The 6238-nt window shown below is 32.8% G+C and overlaps 1 long non-coding RNA gene across 1 annotated transcript; it reads left to right on the top strand.

Moving 5' to 3' along the window:
- LOC107648149 lies at window positions 819–3767 on the top strand. Its single transcript, XR_002348699.1, has 3 exons — window positions 819–1616; window positions 1767–1882; window positions 2610–3767. It is a non-coding gene; the product is annotated as an uncharacterized LOC107648149 (long non-coding RNA).

Below are 6238 nucleotides of genomic sequence, written 5' to 3'. Positions count from 1 at the left end.
TTTTCAGAAAAGTATCATTTTGTTAGTTTTAATTATATTTGACTAAAAAAAATCAAATTATAAAATTAAAAAGAGTATAATAATTAAATTAAAAAAATGTAAAAAATCTAATTATGAATTTGACGAAACTAAAAGAAATAAAATAGAGTTCCAAACTAATAATTATGTTGTAACAACTTAATACAAGTGAAATAAAAGAGAGTTCTGAATTTTTACCTGTGATCTATTCCTATATACAAACAATATTCTAGTTCTTGACGATTACCCTAACCATGACTACATACACACATATATCTATATGGGATTGCATAAAATTCAACAAAACACAACTAACTGCAAAGTTGGCTGCCCCGGTGTAATGCGAAGTCTCGTTCAGCCTGTTGATATCTCTGTCGTTTCCAGCTGCGCACACCATCGTCGTATTTATCGATTATATGGTGAGAAAGGGGTAAAAGAGAGGAGAAAGTGGTTGTAAAGTTTAAACTGGTACCTAGTCAAACGTGTGAACGAGTTGTATATATAACCGTCGTCCTCTCTTATCTTGTTTACAGTGTAAATAAGATAAGCTTCCACATATCTCGTTTATAATGTAAATGAGATATACACGTGTCACGTCCATATATCTTATAAGAGAGGGTGACAAATTTCGATAATAAATTTTATAATTATTTATTTCAGTAATTATTATATTTATTTTATTTATTAAAATAAAAAATCGCCTAAATAAACCATTTATATCCATTTTAATTAATTTTAAAATCAAAAGATGCCATAGGATCTTCCAATTAGCGACTTAAAAGTTAAAAGTTAAAGGTATATACTCTTCGCAGCGAAAGGTTCCATTTATCATTTGCGACTTCAGAATCGGATGAAATGTATGAAAGGAGATTGATCTAGGTTTTTTATTTTCTTTTTGTTAGAAAGTGATTCTAAAGAGGCAAGTCTCTGCGAGAAATGTTGATTCGTTGCTGAGAATTGGGCACTGATTTCGTTTTTGATAGACATAGCATTGTGCAGCATTTTTCTTTTCTTTTAGGGAATGAAGTGTGTGTTATTAGTTTAGAATTACAAGAGCCACTTGTTTACTTAATGGTTCATGACTCGTGTGTTTATAAATTTAGCTGTAATGTGATTATGAATGTGATTTACTAATTACTAGGTTCAAGATTAATTTATTTGAGTCTAGTTTAGAAATATCAAAAGAAGCATGTAATATGCGTATTTTGGAATTTGTTTTCTGTTAGTATGGAATGCTAGGTAGTAAGGCTTGTGGATTTTTGTTGTGGTTTGAATCACCTTTAGCGGTTTTTTATGTATGGGCAGACATGAGGTCGAGGAAATTGAACAAAAGAAACAAGGTGCTGGGAGGTTTTCCTGAGTTTGGTGCAATCTTCATGTCTAATAGAAGTACTTTGCAAGAATGTTTTGAGAAGAGATTGTTTGGGCTACCTGTTGGTTACTCTGATTTTGTTTGAAACGTAAAGGAAGGAATGCCTTTGTTTCTTTTTGAATTTGAAGAAAGAAAACTTTATGAGATTTTTGAAGCAACATCAGATGGTGGCATGAACATTTTTCCACAGGCATATGTTTCAACAGGAAGGTCATTCCCTGTGCAGGTGCCAATTTATATATTCCTATTTCATTTGTTTTTTTTCCAGTTCAGATGTTCTTTTGTTGTTTCTGTTGATTTAAAGATCAGTGATCACTTTAAGAAAATTCTTATGCTGATCTGTTTAATTCGAGATTCTATTCTTTATATTAAGCAGTTAAATTCAAAATAATATGGCACTGTGATCCTTTATCTGAAGATGAGTTTTATGGTGCCATTCAAGATAACTACTTTGGTTCCCACAAATTCAACTTCGGTCTCACTAAGGAGCAGGTGTGCTTGTTTACAGGTTTTGGTTGACATTTATGCTTCATGTTCCTTGATATACTAGAGTGAGAAGTTATTGTGTTTATCCATCTGTGTAGGATAGCCTGCTACAAAGCATTGTGACAAGAATGGTAGTGCCATAGTGGCGTCCATGTGTTTGACACACATAGGGCATGCATATGTATATGTTCAACTATTTATTTATTATGCTTGGACACACTTTGGACATGGCTCACACAACTACACAAGAGCAAGTGGGTTACTCAACTTGGACAAATTTTTCTATTCTGATGGGCAAACTAATTGGAAAATCCTCTCCAATAACCTACTTGATCTATTTCTAGTCTTCTTTTTTTATTATAAATGGGATAACAACTATGGTGGAGAAGGGAATGAAGTTAATATTCAAATGGTCCCTCTAACTACACATCAATAAAATGAAAGGATGTCACTAATTATGTTATGTATTGGTAGGGGGCCTGCAATTTTTTTATGATGGAGCTTAGAATGATAAGCATTGACATATGACATATAAAGAATGTCCAAAGTAGTGAAAATTGATGATTTAACATTTATGAATATCTAAAGATATTATAGATCTTGAAATTTACACTCGTGTGCCATATTTGTTTCTTACAACGTTTAAGGATTTGGTGCCTTTGTATCCATTTCTTGTTGATTGTTTGTGTCCAGATGATGTATAGTTTTATGATTCTTATTATTTTGATGTTAGATTGAGAGCCTTCTGCAGTTGTTCAGTTCAAGAAAGCTTGAAGTCCCAAGAACTTCATGTAAAAAAAAGGAAGAATAAAAACAGGGTTACAAGTCTATAAAAGATGTGGGGAAGAAAGGGAAGTTTGCGGAGGTTGAAATCTTCAGAAGGAAGCTTGACAAAAATCATGGCAGTTCAGATATTTTAGAGCTACAAGTGGAAACATTTTTGGCATCTATTGCTTGTGGAAAATCTGAAATCACCCATTCTGATGATGCCTATGATCCTGAAAATCCTGGTTTCCATCATTCAGTTGCAACCTAAGGATTTCACTGCTGCTTGTAGCGAATCACATGAGCTGGTTGCCATGCAATCAAAGAAACAAAACTTCAATTTTTCTGCAGAAGACACTGAAGAATATATACCCTTGTGTTTACCAGATTCTGCTGAGCCTGAAGAAGAGGGGTTTGCTGTTGGTGAATGTACAGAACAGACAGAGATAGGTATATTTGTTGACAACAAATTGTCTACTATCCCTGTGCCTCAATTACCACTTGTGTCTAATCTGAGTGATGAAGGATGTAACCAGAAGAAAATGGAGGATTCAGTCACTTCTTCAGATGGAAGTCCATGCTCTGGATTAGATAAGTCGTCCTTGGCTGCTATTACCTTGTCAGATGCAACTGGCTTTCAGTCCAAACCTGGAAGTAATCATTGTGAACCACAGCCAGCCAAGGGTTTGTATTCTGACAACCTGAAAAAGAGGGTCTGTGTTTTCCCGGTTAACTTTCAAAGAATCAAAATGATCTCAGAATGAAGTTAGTGGATTGTAAGTTGAGAGTCAAGCGGCATAGTTATGTTGAGCACGAAAACATTGACATTGTTACAGCCCATGGGAATGAAAATGATGATGATAATGTGGATGTTACAACTAGGGCGTACTGGTACTTGAACACTGCTTCAAATAATGTTCCTTAACAACTCTTGCATTTCCAGTCTGAAGGAGGGAAATTGTTAAGGACAAATTTCCCAGAATACAAACATTATGATAAAGTTGACATACCAGGAATATTGAGTTCCTATTATAACAGGACGTTTCAAGATCACTGCCAAAATTTTAGGATTGGATAGTACATAGTAGTATATTTAGATTGCTGTTTGGAAACTGCATAGTTTTCCGATGAACCGAGGCAATATGAAGAGCAACATCTCGTTCAGCATGACTGTATTGAGAGGTAATGTTATCAATAAGTTAAAGCTAAGTATTCTCTGTACATTTTTTAGGGGTAAAAAAACCTCCTGACAATAGTTATTTCTACGTGATAAATCATGCATTGTTCAGGTGAATGCTGCTATACACCATCTGAAGTTGGGTGTGATTCAGTGATAAAGAATCGAAACGATGTTCCAGCTTTGGAGTTTGTCGTTCCCCTTGTTTCTAACTTAACAAAGATTTGTGAACGGCAAATAAAAATAATCATCATGTGATCTAATATTATGTATGCTCATCTAGTTTTCATGTTGGTTTCACAATTTGTGGTGTGTTACAACAAAAAAAAATTGGAACTTTATTCCACCAAATTAGCACAATGAGAGGAAGATGCTTTGGTAAGTAGAAAGGAGTCATTTTCAAATAGGAAATGACTAATAGAAGAAGCCGTACTGTTGACCTTGATTCGTAGAACTTTTCTCTCTTATTCTGCGTAGAAGTGGAAAAAGGATAAACATTTTGCATAGTACATAAAAAGGATATGGTGATAAAAAAATTCCTTTTAAAGCTCTCCATAGCTAAATAAGTAAAAGTTTGAACATTCAACGCAATGAAATAAGAGAAATAGTTACACACACATTAAGTTAGCTTGTTTTTGTGCTTGATCAACAACGTTTCTTTGCACATTCGGCTTGAATTTCCAAGGTTTAGCTGGATTGTTTTTGTAGCTTCTACCTCAGATACATAGTTCTCAGACTAGCTAACTCTTATTTCCTACAATACAGTTAACAAAGTGAGCATACATTTAATTAGACATTTAGTTAAACTTAAAAGCAAATGGTCTTCTTAATTACTTCCACTCAATGTTTTGTCAAGAATTTAACTGATAAACCCATATTTTATAATGAATTTTAGATAAAAAACATAGAGTTTATCAACTTATCTTGCACTTATTCATTGAAAATGTATAATTTTATGAATTTTTTCTAATTATGGTTAATGGTGAAAAATATGCTTTTTATACTTGAAAATTACTAAATTTAATTCATTATTATTTTATTCGATGTCTTGATGTGTTTTCTTTTTTTTGGATAATTGAAGGTTTATAAAGCAAGAATGGCTTGACAAAATGGAAAGATATCATGTAAAAGTCCAGAATTCATGAAGAAACGAAGATTGGAGATTTTCATAGTTGTGCGTATGCATGGGTCATGCATACGCATCACCCAATCTCGCGCCTTACTTAAAATGGCATGTGACTTGCGATTTCAGGTCCAATTTTGGCCCAATCCAACTTATTTCTGATGCATTTGAAGGCAAGACTCAAGGGAGATCAACCGAATAGGTAGAAAGTAGTAATAGGAATAGTTTTAGTATCATGTTTTAGGTCAATTCTAGAGAGAGAAGCTCCAACTTCTCTCTAAAATTTAGGATTTTTAGTTTAGTTTCTTCTTAAATTTAGGTTTTAATTATTATTTTTGTGTAGTTTCCTTTATATTTTCATGTTCTAGAATTTTAATTTGCCTAGTTCTACTTATTAGTTTCTTTATTTTGTCAATTTTAGTTTATAAACACTTGTTTGAATTTTATTTTCCTTTAATGCAATTTTATATTTTCATGTTTATTGTTGCTTAATTGAGTTGTTATTATTGTTTTTTACAATTGGTAGTCATAGATTTTATTGATTCTTGCAATTTATCATGTTTTCATTTTATGCATTCTAAGTGTCTATTAAAATGTCTTTTCTAGTTTTAGAGTAGAATTTTATATTTTTGCCTTGGAATTGAGGACTTAGGTGACCTTAAGTCATTGAAGTCCAATATTGATTGGTAATTTAGAGTTGTTAGTTAGTTTTGTTTCCACTGATGCTAGTCTTTCACTAAGTCTAATTAGTGAATTAGCTAGAACTTGTGAATTAAGATCAATTATACCCATTTGACTTTCTCCCGATATTAGGGGATGACGAAGTAGGATTAACTCTTCATAATTACCATGTTTGTGATTAAGACTTGGATAGAAAATCTCAACTCTCAATCCTTGCCAAGATGCCTTTTAGTATTTAAATTCCTTGTTTGCTTTTTATTTTCTTGCAATTTAATTTCTTGTCAATTGCTTTTAAAATCATTTATTCTCATAACCAATGATGCGCACACCTCATTGCAATTCCTTTGAGAGATGACCCGGTATTTAAAACTCTTGGTTTTTATTGATTTGAATTTGTGACAATCTTCTAAACTTTGATACGGGTCATTCATTGGTTTGGAACTATACTATTAACGAAGTGATTCTTTTTGAGAAATTCTAGACCGACATTTGGCCCGCGTCAAGTTTTTGGCGCCGTTGCCGGAAAATTACAATATGTGCTTATTATTGGTTATTGTTAATATGTTAATATTGTGAATAGTTTGCTTTTTGCTTGTTTGCTTGTTTTTATTAGTAG

Source organism: Arachis ipaensis, chromosome B06 (genome assembly GCF_000816755.2).
Source record: "Arachis ipaensis cultivar K30076 chromosome B06, Araip1.1, whole genome shotgun sequence".
NCBI lineage: Eukaryota > Viridiplantae > Streptophyta > Magnoliopsida > Fabales > Fabaceae > Arachis > Arachis ipaensis.
This window is presented reverse-complemented; position numbering and strand designations above follow the sequence as displayed.